Genomic DNA, 18493 nt, shown 5'->3' with positions numbered 1-18493 from the left:
TTTGAACCTAGAACTTGAGTGTTCAACTTCACATTATATTCATTAGAAAGGCCTGTGACAAAGGTGCATCCATTGGGGCTTAATTGTCTGAAGCTTGCACATCTACCTGGTCTCCATTTGACTTTGTATTGTCTAAGAAGTCCACCCACACCTCCACATCCACAAACTCCTGGGAGTTGCCTCGCTCTGCCTCACAGTCAGAATTTAGTTCCTGCTTCACACTGCCTCCATCTATGTGAAGGTCCGATTTTGGAGTTGAATCATCTTCAAATTTAACCTTCACTTCTACGCTCTTCACTGTTACTTCTTCACATTTCACCTTCACCTCTTCATATTTCACCTTGATACCTTTCAAAGTGTCCAGGCTAGGGTTGTCTTCTGGTTCTTGTTTCATGAACAATGGGGTCATTGCAGCACTTTGACTTTCACAAGCTGATTTCAGATTACACTTCTTGTGGATTTTCTGATGCGTGTGTGTTCTCTGGTGTTTTTTAAGATTTGATGACTTTGCAAACACCTTCCCACAGAGAGTGCACTTGAAAGGTTTCTCTCCTGTGTGTGTTCTCTGGTGTGATTTAAGAATTGATGACTTTGCAAATGCCTTCTCACACACAGTGCACTTGAAAGGTTTCTCTCCTGTGTGTGTTCTCTGGTGTGATTTAAGAATTGATGACTTTGCAAACGCCTTCCCACACACACTGCACTTAAAAGGTTTCTCTCCTGTGTGTGTTCTCTGGTGTTGTTTCAGAGTAGATGAATAAAAAAATGCCTTCCCACACACACTGCACTTGAAGGGTTTATCTCCTGTGTGTGTTCTCTGGTGCGTCTGAAGATATGACGACCATGAAAATGCCTTCTCACACAGTGCACTTGAAGGGTTTCTCTCCTGTGTGTGTTCTCTGGTGTCTTTGAAGATGTGATGACTGTGAAAACACCTTCTCACACACAGTGCACTTGAAAGGTTTCTTTCCTGTGTGTGTTCTCTGGTGTCTTTGAAGATGTGGTGACCGTGCAAACGCCTTCTCACACACAGTGCACTTGAAATGTTTCTTTCCTGTGTGTGTTCTCTGGTGTTGTTTAAAAGTAGATGAATAAAAAAATGCCTTCCCACACACACTGCACTTGAAGGGCTTATCTCCTGTGTGTGTTCTCTGGTGGGTTTGAAGATTTGATGACTTTGCAAACGCCTTCCCACACAGAGTGCACTTAAAAGGTTTCTCTCCTGTGTGTGTTGTCTGGTGGATCTTAAGATTTGATGACATTGCAAACGCCTTCCCACACAGAGTGCACTTAAAAGGTTTCTCTCCTGTGTGTGTTCTCTGGTGTGATTTAAGAATGGATGACCGTGCAAACACCTTTTTACACACACTGCACTTGAAAGGTTTCTTTCCTGTGTGTGTTCTCTGGTGGGTCTTAAGATTTGATGACTTTGTAAACGCCTTCCCACACAGAGTGCACTTAAAAGGTTTATCTCCTGTGTGTGTTCTCTGGTGTTGTTTAAGAGTAGATGAATCTGAAAATGCCTTCCCACACACACAGCACTCTGAGAGTTTCTCTCCTGTGTGTGTTCTCTGGTGCTGTGTCAAGTTTCCAGTACGATCCGTGCTGTTTGCATGCTGGTCGCATTGTTTCCTTCTTGTACTGAACTGCGCTGAGTGCCTTTGCTCCATCAGGCCAATTCTGCAGAAAGAGCGTCAGCTGCAAACAGAAAAGCATGTCCACACCATCTATGTGAGTATTGAGGCACAGAGGAATGCATATATACACAGTCACACATGACTTACACATCTATACATATTCATATTTTCATGATATAGTGAAAGAGATTCCCCAATTCATCACACGGGCTGTTATGGCACACAATGCGAGGGCAAATGGTCATAGATATGCCTGGACACCCTAGTGTCTTCAAAATTAATGTTTACCAAAAACTGCAAGCACACAATTTTGGTTGTCTAGCTACGACAGGAATATTTATTTAAGAAAAATTAGCTAACATAGCAAAGGCTGTTGAAAAGAATACTATTTGTATTATGCAGAAATGTATAAATTAATGTTCATTTGCAACTTAGAGGTGTGAAGCCAGGCTCAGATGAGCTTGAATGCGAGGATGAACAGATCTAACTTAAGCTGCATATGTGCAGTGGTAATTTCCTGACTGTTTCCATTTTTATAAATTTTGTTCTGTACCTGTTGAATTCCATGATGAAATGGGGCCTTGCATATGTTCTAGAAAAAGATCACCTCCCTGGGAAAATCTTGACTTAAAACTTTCGTGACATCAGGAATTCATATTCTTTGGTTATTTCGGTAAAGTCACGTAGATAGAAAATAATAATACAAATAAAGTGAATAGAAGAAAAAAAACGACTAATGTAGACTGTAGCCTGGTTCTTAACCTCGGTGAGCGTACTGGCAGTCTATAATGTCGACTGTAGCCTGGTTCTTAACCTCGGCGAGTGTATTGGCAGTCTATAATGTAGACTATTGCTGTTTTTTTGACGAGACCTTTGCAATGGACTAGACCTTGGCGATGGACACTCACAGCTTTGTGTAATAACAGCCATAGAGGGTTCACGTGGGGATTGGCTTGCCGGTCACGCGCGTACAGGGCTCTGGGTGCCACGTGCGCGGTGGGGACTTGGCGGGAAGTCTGCCCGCTTTCCGTTGTCTGTCAGCAACGGGGAGTGTGTGAAGTGTAACTGTGGAAGTTGAAAATAAAAAGGACTGATTCCGGAAGCCGTCTCAAGAAGGTTTATTACATTGGTGTCAGAAGTTCTTCTGCGACCGTTTGGACGATCGTCAAGATGACCAAGCACCTCAGAAAAAGAACCTGCCCGAGCCTCCATCGGAGGAAGAGGCCGAGACGGACGAAGATGAGCTGTTGGGGGCTACAGCCCCTATGCCGCCTGCTGATACTGCTCTCCTCGACGCCTCTCAGCGTCGACTGGGAGAAGATGCGACCACCGCAGGAACGAAAGACGGATGGCGGCTGATGGCGGAGCAGATCGAGTCGTTACGCGTCATTCTGCTGAGTCTGGTGACCGCGGTGGCGTCCTCACCAGCCGTGGGTCGCCAGATTGCGGATCAGCTGGACGCCGCGGGAAGGGGTCCTACAAAAAAATCGGAGTCCGCCATTGCTCCTGCCACGCGGGAAGAAGCCGACGTTTTGGGCGGGGCGGCTGCGCTGGAGCCGTCGGCCGCCATTTTGGGCGCGCCTGCCGCCACGCGGCCGCCGGACGCCATTTTGCCTGTGACGGGTGGAGCGCGGGAACCGCAGTCGGAGATGCCCGCGGCGCGCACTTGCCACCGCGGACATCGCCTTCCACAGATTAAAGAATTTCTCGCCGGGGGCGATTGGAGTGCTTTTACGTGGCGCTTCGAGTCGGCCTTTAGATCCGTGCATTGGACGGAGGAGGAGGCGCTGGGAGCGCTACCTACTCTGCTTGATGATGTTTCTCTGGGGGTCTTCCGCTCCATCCCGGCGTCCAAGAAGAAGACACTGCGAGATGCATTCGCAGAGATGGCGGAATTTTACGACCCACCGACGTCAGCCACCAGAAAATTTATGTCGCATCGCCAAAAATCGGAGGAGTCGCCTTTGGCTTATCGGGGGGCGTTGATGGCGCTGGCCATGGCTGCCTATCCCGACGCGACGGCCGATCATTTGGATCCTCTCATCCTTTCCCGTATGCTGGATGCTGGAGTTGTCTCAGGAGCTCAACATTTCTCTACCAGTGTGCGGCCACGAACCGCTTACATCGCGATGGGTGGCGCGCTGCCTGGACGCTAAGTTTAACATCAAGCGCTGGGACCAGATGGCGGCGTGGACGGGGAAACCTGAAATCGACGGGCCGCCCTTGGGGTGGTCTCCACGACGGGTCGTCCACTGCTCCGACGACTCTGGCGACGACGACGTGCTGGCTGCTGCTGTTCCGCATGGGATTCCGGGACGGCGGCTGCGCGACCAGCGTGGTGACTACGCAGGCCGTCCACGTGCGGGGGCCGGGTCATCCGACCGCCGGCCAACAACGGCCGCGTGTTTCAAGTGCGGCAGACGAGGCCATTTCGCCCGCGACTGCCGCTGCCGACCTCTGCTGTCACCTCTTTCGCCAAGGGGACCTCCATCTCCTCCACCTGCTGCGGAACTGCAACAACCTCGGGCGAGTCGGCACAAATCGGACACCCGGCAGGTCGTGTCACATCATTCATCCACTCGCACTCATTCTTACACTCCTAAGGATAATTTTACTTCTCCTGCACCATTTACACGCTCTGCTACACAGTGGAAGAAATTGGCTCGCAGGGTTGTGGCTGCGGCGTCAGGCTCGTCGACGGTATGGGGTACCATCGACGGCGTTGACGTCCGTATTTTGGTGGACACTGGCGCATCTGCCACCATCATTTCAGATGTTATTTTTCATTTGCTGTCCATTCCTACGTCGCGGATACGCAGGGTTAATGATGCGTGTGTAGCCGCAAATGGGGGTAGCATGGGTATCGGTGGTCAGGTAGATGTGAGCATCGCTATCGGGAATATTACCGCTGCAGGACCCGTGTTGATCTCTCGCTCGCTAGCTGTCCCATGCTTGCTTGGTACTGATTTCCTGCGCCGGATGCCGCTGAAAATACGGGTCGACCAGGATTGTTTGGAAATGCCGGGGGGTCGTAGGATGTCGTTCCTGCCTTCCCTGCTGGCCAGTGCGCCTACAGGTAACGCAGTTACTGCCGTAGTCGCTGCTACGGTGGAGGTTCCGTCGGGAGCGCAAATGCTCATTCCGCTGCGTTACCAAAAACCCCTTCAAATTGAAAGGGATGCGAAGGGCGTGCTATTATCCCCATCAAATTCGGTAGCTAAATATTTTTCCTTGGCGGCAGCACAAACGATCATGCGACCAGGTCAGGCACCTTTCATACAGGTGTTGAATGGGGGACCTGACCGCGTTGTTGTTCCGGAGGGATCGGTGCTGGCTCACGCCACTACCGATTTCGCCTCTTGTGACGAAACGCCGCGCGCCCGGATGCCCGCTGGTGGGCCTCCACACGATTGTTCGCAAGAACGCTGGATCGCAGATTTATGCGGGGAAAATTCTTCTTTGTCGAATGAGCAAAGGAATGCTCTGCGTTCATTATTGCTACGGTACGCGGATGTTTTCAGCAGAAATGATTTGGACCTCGGCCGCACGTCGCTTTTGTCGCACCATATTGACACTGGTGCGATACCTCCCATCTGTATGCACCCTCATCGCATGAGCCCAGCGGAAAGGGAACACGTGCGCGGAGCAGTAGATGAATTGCTGGCGGCGGATATTATTTCGCCGTCCAACAGCCCTTGGGGCGCGCCCGTCGTTCTGGTTAAGAAAAAAGATGGTGGTACAAGATTTTGCGTTGATTTCCGCCGGTTGAACAAAATTTCGGTGGCGGACGCGTACTCTTTACCGAGGATGGATGACTCATTGGATGCTTTATCGGGTGCTAAATTCTTTTCCACCCTGTGGAAGTTGGAAAATAAAAGGACTGATTCCGGAAGCCGTCTCGAGAAGGTTTATTACACTACTATACAGTTAGTTGTTACTACTATAGAGTCGGTAGATACTACTGTAGGCCCAGCAGATACTACTACGGTCAGTCGTTACTACAATAAGTAAATAATACTCCAGTCAATAGCTTACTACTGGCTCAGTAGATACTACTGTACAGTCAGTAGATACAACTACAGAGTCAATAGATACTAATTCCTCTGTTGTATGTAGGGTGGTGTAAATATATTTTTTGAGGAGGGGTGTCCACAATTTTCGGAAACCTTTTACATCAACTATTTACCCCACAATTTCTACAACTTTTTGGACTTTTGCAAGCTTCTTATAATTTTGTTGTTGGAGAAATGTACAAACGGCCCACCAGGCTTTCACAATACCTTAGTATCTGTGTGTGTATTTATAAGGTTTTTAAGAGACAATAAACTCCGTGATAAGAAGGCTCAGCTAATCGAGTCTCTCACCTTTATGAAGAGATGCCGCGACTCTAAGGTAATACCAATCGCATTTACACTAACCTCTGCTGCTGTAACTCATTCCACAAGTAGTGACTCATCCCATATCTGCATTTTCCATAAATATGCTAAATTCCTTTTGATATGCAATTCCTTTGTCAAGGCGTTCTTCCCCCTCCAACCCAGCTTAAATATACGCTGCCAAGCCTGGTGGTGTTCATTCAGACGCCGTCTTTCCGACAGACCTGTTCTTCACCTGAGGACGGCTGCTTGCGTTGTGGCCGAAACATCGTGAGAATTCCTTTCTACGTGAATTTACCAAAAGAACCAAGAAGATGAATCCCTGCAGTCACGAAAGCTTTAAATGGAAATTTTTAAGAGAAGGTTTTAAAGATATTTTTCACCCGGGCAACGCCGGGTACTTACCGCTAGTACCTAATAAATGAAACTGAAAGCTTAAAAACATAGTCTGGAACAAGCGTCGTGGTGACGTCACCGCCACTTCGTGGCGAATGGTGGTTGTTGTCTTCTTGCGGCTTCCGAGGTGCTGCGTTCCTTGTAATGAAAATACCTCAGGTCCCCAGCAGGAGCGCTGGGTCAGCGTGTGTGTTGAGCACACGGCGCTCTCGGCTGCTTCGTCAGTCTCTCTCCACCGCTGAGGTGCTTGCCGAGTCGGCACGCTGGTCACTCTGTCGGCAGTGCCCGTGCTGGCAGGGATGATGGGTCCGGCTCCGTCTGCGTCGATGTGCGCGATCATCCCGTCACCATAAACCACTCGCACCAGACACTGTTGATCCTTGCAGACTGTGGAGTGAGTTGGAGAGACAGCGCCTGTCGTCTCCCCCCCCCCTCTTCAAGAGAGTCCTCTTCCAGTTGTTTGTACGACTCGTGCTGCACAGAGGACACGCTACAGATCAAGTTACTGTATATCGTTCCGTGTCAGTCTCTGATCTGACCCTCAACTAAACTTTGCCTGTGGGTTGCGATTTCAAGGGGCACTCTCACGAATAGTGGTTGCACCAGTTTTCCCTCAAAGGGTTGACTTTGATCTAAGCACAATCCGAACGATTGTCACTCTATGGTCGTGTTTGCTGCCCAGAGCGATGTCACTCTTCCCCACGTCTGGATTGCAATACTGCGAGCACCAGCCATAGCTAGCAGCCTCTCTCAATGATGCAACAAAAAACTCTCCGTGACGCGTGGCTTCTGACGATGCAGAGCTCCCTATCAATTTGCCAGTCACGAGGGCAATCCCCGGAGCTTGACTCGCAGTTCTTTTTGAGTATGGCATTGTGAAAAGCAACAGTTTTTATTTTTAATGATCGTCATGAATGAATGCAAAGGTTCCTTATCCAGTCCAATGATGTGGTTGATGCAGTGTGGATTTTAGCGATACCGCCAGGATGTGCATGGATGGAGCATTCATTGGTGATGTGCTTGATGGTTTGGACTTCTCCAGTCGCAGTTGGGCGTTTCGTTGAGCAGTGCTGATTTATATTCTTGCATTCTTGCTTATATACATTTTCCACCTGTTGTATATATTCGGTCTGAAAATTTTTAAAAATGTAAAAAATGAAATTTTTTAAAAACTGTAATTTTCCCGAAGTTATGCTAATTTATTTAATTATGAAAATGTTGCGCGTATGCTAATTAGGTAGGTGTAATTGTTTTCAGTTATGCAAGTGTATGTAATTATGCTAATGCATTTAATTATTATCATTAGGTTCTGCGTCGTTGTCTAGGGTTGTATTATCACTGGTCAATAAAAAAAACATTTTTTTCTGGCCTGGACTTTTGCAGCTGTTTTAGACTTATTTCAGGGTGCCGATTCCAAATCTGATCTCAGATTTGCTCTATCACATCTCATTTTATGCTATCGGCATACCCCATTTTCATTGATTTTACCCGAAATTAACTCTGTCACTTATGATTGCAAGTTGTTGCGAGTCAGTGACTGCTTTAGTGTTAAAATATGGTGCTGTATTTTTAGGATAGTGTGTTTATAATAAATTTATGTAGATATCCACATTTATTTAATATTTTTCTTCTGCAGTTTTTATTGAAAATGCAATATTTGATATGCCAGATTTGGAATCAGCACCCCAAAATTACATTAAGACCGTTGGAATACCTTATGCCAGAAAAAGTGTTGACCAGTGAATTATCAATCAGGATAATACAATGATTCTCACTTTAACTTTTACTGATTATGTCTTAGTGTGTTATATCAGGTCTCAAAATGCAGATCTCTCCGCAAGATACAGTTCTTATAATTAATATTATTATGCATGGACTTAGGAAGGCACCACTCAGACTCTACTGTGTTAAGCAACTTTAATCTCTAAAAAACACGTAACATTCCAATATGCGAACTCTTATGCAAGGAATGCCAACACAGTACTCCTGGAGATGTCTTCATTGAACCGTACATTTAACCCTCAATAATTATGTTTGTCAAACTGGGTAACAGAACAATTGGCTCATTCTTCAGAGTAAGGTGATCATACACAGCGACAGGAAATTAATGTGACAATATTCATACGAACAGTAATAAAGAAACATGTGCCTAAGCAAAGGTAGACCTCAATGAATTCATTTTTTTGATTATGCAATTAACGTAATGCCTTGGAACAATGGTGTGCGGTAGTGTGATTGCTTGTCTAACAAATGTGCATCAATTGGCTAAAGGCTTTAATACATCCGCCGGCAAGATTATGTGATGAAAAGAAAGCTTTTAACACAATTCTATCCCTGTTTGTGTGTATTCGTTTTGGGCAGCGTTCCCCACAATTCCATCACGGGTTGGAAGTGTTTAACATTTTTTGCATCAGACTTGCAGTCTCTGTCAAAAAGGGGCGCTGTGGCCTTTGAAGTCGTGAAGTCGTGACCTATTGTGCAAGGGTGTGCTTGCTGTCACCATGTATTCCGTCCTCTCATCACGGGTTGGAAGTAAAGAAAATATATTATTTACAGTGAGGGAAAAAAGCATGTGATCCCCTGCTGATTTTGTACGTTTGCCCACTGACAAAGAAATTATCAGTCTATAATTTTAATGGTCGGGTTATTTGAACAGTGAGAGACAGAATAACAACAAAATCCAGAAAAACGCATGTCAAAAATGTTATAAATTGATATAGATACAGTAATCCCTCGCCACTTCGTGGTTCAAGTTTCGCAGCCTCAGTGCATCGCGGATTTTTCAAAAATATTCATTGAAAAATAAAAATTCAAAAATACCGCCATATCGGCAGCCGTATTGCGGAAAGCAGCGTCATTTCATCGTGATGCGCGAGAAAAACGGTTTCCCAGGATGCCAGACAAAGAGAGAAACTCTCTCAGAGGCTTTGCACATACCCATGGGCACTCAGACAAGGCACGTGATTGGTTCCCGGCGCGAGATCGACGAATGAGAGCACGAGTGGATGTATCCCGTGAGCTGATTGGCTGCGCATCATCGTTGTCATCGTCGTCATTACTGGAGTCAAGTCTCAAGATACTACTGTCATTGGTGAGTGTAGAACACCATAATACGTATTGTATGAGAGAGAGTGAATGTATAATATTAAGGTTTTATAATTAAATAGATTTAAGTAAAATATATATATAAAGTATAAATATACATATTTTAAACATTCTGGTACCCACACACACATATACGGAAATTCCTAGGGGGCCAATCCTACTTCGCGGATTTTCACCTATCGCGAGGGGTTCCGGTCCCCATTAACCGCGATAAACGAGGGATCACTGTATACCCAACCCACAGGTCTGCAAATACTGCCCCCTCTTACTCTGCAGGTTGAACCTAAGAATTGAGTGTTCAACTTCACATTCTTTCATTAAAGGCCTGTGACAAAGGTGAATCTACTGGGGCTTCATTGTCTCAAGCTTACACATCTGTAACGGGTTCCGGAGACACTTGTAGATGTAACTTCTTTATTACAATACAACACTCCAACAGTCCTGATACTCTGTTACAGCCTAGGTACACAGCCTAGCTACACAGCCTAGATACTCTAGATACTCTACTCTGGCTACGCTCGCCCTCACAAGGTCGTAGAGTCGGGAGTTCCAGAGTCCCAGCGCTGGCTCTCACAGCATCCCAGGGTCTTCAGATGGCTGGTCGTGGGTCTTGGGTCTTGAGTTACAACTGGGCCCCGATCGTCCAGGGAGCTCTCCTTTTATGCCTGGTCCAACGAGGGGTGGGGCCGTGTGCGCCACCAGACATCCCACAGAGCACACACAGCCCTCCCCCCCCCCCCCCCCGTTGGCGGCGCCCAGGGGATTAAGCGCCTGGGAACTCAACGCCTGGCGCCCAGAGGCTTAAGCGTCTGGACCCCCTGGGAACCCAGCGCCTGGCGCCCAGAGGCTTAAGCGTCTGGACTCGCCTGGGATCCCAGAGCCCCCAGCAACCCCTCCCTTCTTATGTCACTACACATCTACCGGGTCTCCATTTGACTTTGATTTGTCTAAGAAGTCCACCCACACCTCCACTTCCACAAATTCCTGGGAGGTTCCTCGCTCTGCCTCACAGTGTTGTATATGTTGGGTTGTGAAAATTTGTTATGTTGTATGCATGCGTGGGTGAAATTATTATGTTGTATATGTGGGTTATGAATATTCAGTGAAAATAATAATAATTAAATGAAATTTGGCCAAATGTGTAATTATCCGGAAATATGTTAATTTATGTAATTACGCACATTTTAATTATGCCAATTCGAGAGGTAATCGTATTAATTATGCGAGTGGGTGTAATTATGATAATGCAAGTCGTTATGATAACCAGACCCCGCCTCGGTGACGAGGGTGGGTTATCGATCGGAATAAGGCAATTAATCGTATGCGGTTATGCAGGTGTGGTGTAAGTATGCAAGATTAACTTAGATTAACTCGGCATCGTTGTCTAGGTTCGTCTCATTCTCGCTTTAACATTCCCAGAGTGGGTATTCGTGGTTATATTTAGGTCCCCGGTTCACCCCGTTATCGCTTTAACATTTACTGAGTATGTATTAGTGTGTTTATTAAGGTCACCAAGTTCAAATCTCAACGCAGAAGCAGATCTTATGCATAGATTTCAGGAAAGAATCACACAACCACTTCTGTATTGATCAATTTATTACTAATTCAACCTTAACTATGATATAGTATGCGAACTCTCAATCCCGGAACGTCAATACGGCATCAATACAGTATCATCAACGATTGTCTGATTTCACTTTGACAACGGCACATGGATCCCGCATAACGCGATGGTTGTTAGTGAGAGAGAGAGTCGTTAAAACATGCAAATACTATGCTAAGAAAATCTTAACGTTAATGAATGATTATACTCAATATTGTTCACGCAGTACCGCACTCCTTATTGATCATACGCAACCCTTATCACGTTGTTAACACCTTGGGTCACGGAACAGTTGAATATTCTGTAGAGGATGCGAGTACGTGCGGCGATTATGACTGAAAGATACTTGAAAGATTATACGGCGATAAAAAAAAAAACACAATCAAAAACAGTTATTATTCTTAAAGGCACCAATCTCAACAGATACATCGGCAGGTTATCTGACAACAGAACGGCTCGGAGTAAGGGCCTGCGACGGTGCTCCTTTTCCGAAGCTCGTTATCTTATACCAAGTTTACTAATTGGGGAACAGATCACCTGATAAGGATCCGGTGGGCCACCACTCCCCACGTGAGCGTGGCTCGGCGGAAGGAGGTGCCAAGAATCAGTTCGTATTGATGGATCTGTTGGGAATTTATGCGATTAAGAGTACAGCCCACTAAATATTAAAGATAAAATCAAGAATACTCCTATAAGAGACGGAGGGCCATCACTCGGTCTCGTTGTGATGCTTTCCAGCCACGGATGGCTTATGGGTTCGAGTGTTTTTGAGTGGTAAGAGTTGTCTTGAATAGTCAGTGTTCGGAGTCGATTCTTTAGGTCAAACAGACGCCTGGTGGTCGTGTGGTGAGGGGGCGGTGCGCGTCATACGTATCAGTCGATCCCCTGTCACCGTGGTGGTTCGGATGGCTGTTGATACGCTGTCGCAGTTCGGAACCCGGTCGGTAGGTGGCGCCCACAACTCGCTCGTAGCGTGCAGCGCTGGATCGTCGCCAAACCGCAACGATCACCACTCCGGCGGCAGCAGAGATTGACGAGCTGAAGATGAGTCGAGCCGACCCGCTGGTCGCAGCTTGCTCCTGAGTCGACCCTCCCGGTCGAGCTCGCTCCTGGGTCGACCCGCTGGTCGCCCTCGCTCCTGAGTCGACTCTCTGGTCGCACTCCTGAGTGGACCCACTGGTCGCACTCCTCCTGAGCCGACTCTCCCGGTCGCGCTCCTGAGTGGACCCTCTCGTCACACTCGTTCCTGAGTCGACCCTCCCGGTCGAGCTTCTGAGTGGACCCTCCCGTCGCACTGGTTTCCAATGCTCAGGATCCTTTACTTTATGCCGAAAATTCCCCCTGGATCCCGCCCACAAGGCGGGGCTTCTTCCGATTTTTGCTGTGTCAGGATCTGTCCGTAGGCAGGTGTGTCCATGTGTGTGTCCGTACGTCCGTGTGTCCTTGTGTGCATCACTGACGGTATATTCCGTTGTCACACTCCCTCCATAAAACCCACGAGCAAACAATCAGATGTTACAAATTGCCTCGAAGTCGTCTCTCTGTCTGGGTGCAATATTATCTCTTGTCTGGCCTTCTTCATGAACCCAAAACACAGACGTTACAAATCGTCTCATAGGCGTCTTTGTTCGTGTTGCACAACCTGGAGGGAGGGGCAACACTCTCTCCGACCCGGCGCACAAAGAAATGGTTAAAAGTTTTAAGTTAACATTTGTCCCTTACTATTTCACAGTTATGATTCTGTATGTAACCTAAGGTCTGTCGTTTCCCATCGTGGTGCTTGACTCCAGTGGAGGTGTTTCCCCGAGCGTATACACACTCCTATCCCGCGCTGCGGGAATACAAAGACGGCCGGGATCTCCCTTTCTCTCCGACCCTGGGTTTAACATCGTTTTTTTTATTATGTATTTATATTCGACCTGGTGGTGATTCATCCCGTTATCCTGGCTTTTCCATAAGTTTTACTTTTGTCTTTTCATGCATATACTTATTACTATTAATTTATTTCCGATATCTTAGGTTAAGGGGTAAGTTTCTTGATCCTAGGAATTCGTATTCCTTGGTGCCTGCATGGTTATATAAGCGGAATATAGTTTACGGTGAATAGCGTTAACATTGATGTTATGTGCGATATTATGTATTGTGATGTCTTTAACTTAACTTGTTTGTCAGAGCTTTACTGACGCGAAGTTGCATTCCATAGCCCGCAGTCTTTGCCCCACCCTATCTCTGCTCGCCGTTGTTGTTGCCGTCCAGCTGCCGTTAATTCAAGGCCTCATTAATTTCCGTCACTCCTGAGTAGGTGAGGGCGGTTGAACCTTGGAGTCAGTTCTGGTTTTTGTCTGCCTGCTTCTTCTTGTGTCCCCTGACCCCGGGAGTTATTATTCTACTTTATGGCCTGTCGAAGCCCCACTCGCTGTTGCTGGGCTGGTGTTGTTCCCGGCTTTTTGCTTACGTTTGCAGTTCGCCGTGCTCTTAATTTCCTTCCCTCGTCAACCTTATATCGACTATTCGCTCCTGTCTGGGTGCGATTCAATTTTGACTTAGGAAGGTTCTGATTGTCATATGCTTCGGGTCGAGTTGTATAGAAAGTATTGAAGTATGGAAATAACATTTCATATTGACTTAATAATGGTGATGGTTCAGTAGGCGTAACTTGTGGCCTGGTTTAATTGGAGTGGGTGTGAATATCAATAACTTTAGCCTACCCTGTTGTTAAATTCCGACTTTAACGTTACTTTAATAGCAATACAGAATAATTGAGCTTTTTGTCTTAACTAGGCGAATGCGAACTTCTGGTGACCCCCGCAGCCTTGTTACTCAGCTGGGTCTTGCCCGCCTTGAGAGATATACCACACTCTTTTAAATCACCTCTCCCCCTGTCCAACCTTCTGCTCTGGGAGTGTTATTCTTGATTCCAGGTCCAAGGCCCCCTCACATTCAGACGCGCAGGGTTGTTTACATCAGCTCCCCCCCCCTGTGCACGTGTTCTAACTAGCTCGGAATCCCTGAACACACAATCAGTGATGATTCCTGGCTTTCTGTGGTTGTGATTTAGACAAAGGCGCCTCTGTTTTCTTCCATTGCCTTTGAGTCGACACTGCCCTATTATTTGCCCATGTGCTGAGGTCATAGAATTCGTTTTGACTTCAGTAATATTAACATTCAGTATTGGATTAGCAAATGGCAATGGTTCATTGATGTAGCTCGCAGCCTGGTCTCCAATTTGAGCGAGCGCGAGGATCGATACTTTAGCCTACTCTGTTGTTAAATTTCGAATTTTGACGTTACTTTAAAACCATGCAGGATGGTTGGGCTTTTTGCCTTAACTATGTCTGGCTGACACTCCCACTGTCTCTGCCGCCTGCACGGGTGACATGTGCCCGTTCATCAGGCCTTATCTTTCCTTGAAGCAAGGTTGCAAATTCTGCCATCCTAGCCCTCCTCCAGTTCATTACTTAACAACACCTGGTGTTTTGCAGTTTGCTGCGCTTTTGGTGTGTTTCATTCATTAAAAAAACAAGTTAAAAGATAATATATAAAAATATCATCAAATATTATTAATCTCAATTTTGGAAGAAGGGTTAGTATACAACAACAGTCAGAATTCTCCTCCTGCTTCACGTTGCCTCCATCGATGTGAAGGTCCGATTTTGGAGTTGAATCTTCATCTTCACGTTTTACCTTCACATCTTCGCTCTTCACCATCACATCTTCACATTTTACCTTCACTTCTTCGCTCTTCACTATCGCCTCTTCACATTTCACCTTGATACATTTCATAGTGTCCAAGCTGGAATGTACTTCTGGTTCTTTTTTCAGGAGGGATGGGTTCATTGCAGCACTTTGACTTTCACAAGTCGATTTCAGACTACACTCCTTGGGGATCTTCTGATGCCTGTGTGTTCTCTGGTGTCGATGAAGAACTGATGACTGTGCAAATGCCTTCTCACAGACAGTGCACTTGAAGGGTTTCTCTCCTGTGTGTGTTCTCTGGTGGATCTGAAGACGTGATGACCATGCAAATGCCTTCTTACAGACAGTGCACTTTAAGGGTTTCTCTCCTGTGTGCATTCTCTGGTGTTTTTTAAGATGTGATGAATCTGCAAAGGGCTTCCCGCACAGAGTGCACTTGAAGGGTTTCTCTCCTGTGTGTGTTCCCTGGTGTATTTTAAGATGTGATTCATCTAAATATGCCTTTCCGCACACAGTGCACTTGTAGGGTTTCTCTCCTGTGTGTGTTCTCTGGTGCCGTTTAAGATGAGATGAACCTGAAAATACCTTCCCACACAAACTGGACTTAAAACTTTTTCTCCCGTGTGTGTTCTCTGGTGGATCTGAAAACCTGATGACCATGCAAATGCTTTTTCACAGACAGTGCACTTGAAGGGTTTCTCTCCTGTGTGTGTTCTCTGGTGCCGTTTAAGATGAGATGAACCTGAAAATACCTTCCCACACAAACTGGACTTAAAACGTTTTTCTCCCGTGTGTGTTCTCTGAAGGATCTGAAAACCTGATGACCATGCAAATGCTTTTTCACAGACAGTGCACTTGAAGGGTTTCTCTCCTGTGTGTGTTCTCTGGTGAATCTGAAGACCTGATGACCATGCAAATGCCTTCTCACAGACAGTGCACTTGAAGGGTTTATCTCCTGTGTGCGTTCTCTGGTGAATCTGAAGACCTGATGACCATGCAAATGCCTTCTCACAGACAGTGCACTTGAAGGGTTTCTCTCCTGTGTGTGTTCTCTGGTGGATCTGAAGATCTGATGACCATGCAAATGCCTTCTCACAGACAGTGCACTTGAAGGGTTTCTCTCCTGTGTGCGTTCTCTGGTGTTTTTTAAGATGTGATGAATCTGCAAAGAGCTTCCCGCACAGAGTGCACCTGAAGGGTTTCTCTCCTGTGTGTATTCTCTGGTGTTTTTTAAAACAAAATGAACTTGAAAATGTCTTCTCACACAAACTGCACTTGAAATGTTTCTCTCCCGTGTGTGTTCTCTGGTGGATCTTAAGATCAGATGAACTTGAAAATTCCTTCCCACACACACTGCTCTTGAAAGGTGTCTCTCCTGTGTGTATTTTCTGATGTCTTTTAAGAGCAGATGAATCTGAAAATGCCTTCTCACACAAACTGCACTTGAAATGTTTATCTCCCGTGTGTGTTCTCTGGTGGATCTTAAGATCAGATGAACTTGAAAATTCCTTCCCACACACACTGCTCTTGAAAGGTGTCTCTCCTGTGTGTATTTTCTGATGTCTTTTAAGAGCAGATGAATCTGAAAATGCCTTCTCACACACAGTGCACTTGAAATGTTTCTCTCCTGTGTGTGTTCTATGGTGTTTTCTAAGATTTGATGACTGTGCAAATGCCTTCTCACACACACTGCACTTGAAGGGTTTCTCTCCTGTGTGTGTTCTCTGGTGGATCTGAAGAACTGATGACTCTGCAAATGCCTTCTCACAGACAGTGCACTTGAAAGGGTTCTCTCCCGTGTGTGTTCTCTGGTGTGTTTTAAGGGCGAATGAATCTGAAAAGTCCTTCCCACACACATTACACCTGAAGGGTTTCTCTCCCGTGTGTGTTCTCTGGTGTTTTTTAAGAACAGATGAATATGAATATGCCTTCCCACACACACTACATATGAAGGGTTTCTCTCCAGTGTGTGTTCTCTGGTGTTTTTTTAAGAACAGATGAATCTGAAAATGCCTTCCCACACACACTACAACTGAAGGGTTTCTCTCCAGTGTGTGTTCTCCGGTGTTTTTCAAGAACTGATGACCATGCAAATGCCTTCTCACACACAGTGCACTTGAAGGGTCCATCTCCTGTATGTTTTCTCTGGTACTTGTGCAGAATTGATGACCGTGAAAACGCCTTCCCACACACAGTGCACCTGAAGGGTTTCTCTCCTGTGTGCGTTCTCTGGTGGTCGTGAAGATCTGATGACCATGCAAATGCACTTCCACACACAGTGCACTTGAAGGGTTTGTCTCCTGTGTGCGTTCTCTGGTGCGTTTTTAGATATGATGACTGTGCAAATGCCTTCTCACACACAGTGCACTTGAAGGGTTTATCTCCTGTGTGCGTTCTCTGGTGGTCATGAAGATTTGATAACGTTGCAAATGCGCTTCCACACACAGTGCACATGAAGAGTTTCTCCCCTGTGTGCGTTCTCTGGTGTGTTTTTAGATGTGATGACTCTGTAAATGCCTTCTCACACACAGTGCACTTGAAGGGTTTCTCCCCTGTGTGTGTTCTCTGGTGGCTCTGAAGATTTGATGACTGTGCAAATGCCTTCTCACACATAGTGCACTTGAATGGTTTCTCTCCTGTGTGAGTTCTCTGGTGCTGTGTCAAACTTCCAGTACGATCCGTGCTGTCTGCATACTGGTCGCATTGTTTCCTTCTTGTACCGAGCTGCGCCGAGTCCCTTTGCTCCATCAGACCAATTCTGCAGAGGAAGAGTCAGAGGAAGCGTCAGCTGCAGACAGAAAAACACATCCACACCATCTACGTCAGTATCAAGGCACAGATGAATGCATATATACACAGTCACACATGACTTAAACATCTATACTTATTAATATTTTCATGATATAGTGAAAATAATTCTCCAATTCATCACGCGGGCTGCTAAGGTACACAATGAGAGGGCCAATGGTCATAAATATGCCTGGACACCCTAGTGTCTTCAAAATGAATGTTTACCAAAAACTCCAAGCACACAATTTCGGTTGTCTAGCTACGACAGGAATATTTATTTAAGAAAAAGTAGCTAACATAGCAAAGTCTGTTGAAAATAATATTATTTGTATTATGCAGAAATGTATAAATTAATGTTCATTTGCAACTTAGAGGTGTGAAGCCAGGCTCAGATGAGCTTGAATGCGAGGATGAACAGATCTAACTTCAGCTGCATATGTGCAGTGTTAATTTCCTGTTTCCATTCTTATAAAATCTTGTTCTGTACTTGTTGAATTCCATGACGAAATGGGGCCTTGCATATGTTCTACAAAAAGATCACCTCAATGGGAAAATCTTGACTTAAAACTTGTGATAGCGGGAATTCATATTCTTTGGTTATTTCGGTAAAGTCACGTAGATAGAAAATAATAATACGAATAAAGTGAATAGAAAAAAAAACGACTAATGTAGACTGTAGCCTGGTTATTAACCTCGATGAGCGTACTGGCAGTCTATAATATAGACTGTAGCCTGGTTCTTAACCTCGGTGAGTGAATTGGCAGTCTATAATGTAGACTATTGCCTGTTTTTTTGACGAGACCTTTGCAATGGACAAGACCTTTGCAATGGACTAGACCTTGGCAATGGACACTCACAGCTTTGTATGTAAAAAAAGTCCAGGCAGCTTC

General features: G+C 45.9%; 2 pseudogenes; both read right to left on the bottom strand.

Moving 5' to 3' along the window:
* LOC133361579 (zinc finger protein 208-like) overlaps positions 1 to 1694 on the bottom strand; it is a 37673-nt pseudogene extending 35979 nt beyond the window's left edge.
* Positions 1695 to 5135: 3441 nt separating this feature from the next.
* On the bottom strand, positions 5136 to 17677 carry LOC133361578 (zinc finger protein 709-like; annotated as a pseudogene).
* Between the last annotated feature and the right edge of the window lie 816 nt (positions 17678 to 18493).

The sequence above is a fragment of the Lethenteron reissneri genome, unplaced genomic scaffold (genome assembly GCF_015708825.2).
Source record: "Lethenteron reissneri isolate LAM-NWPU_2019-01 unplaced genomic scaffold, ASM1570882v1 scaffold_115, whole genome shotgun sequence".
NCBI classification, from domain to species: domain Eukaryota; kingdom Metazoa; phylum Chordata; class Hyperoartia; order Petromyzontiformes; family Petromyzontidae; genus Lethenteron; species Lethenteron reissneri.
This window is presented reverse-complemented; position numbering and strand designations above follow the sequence as displayed.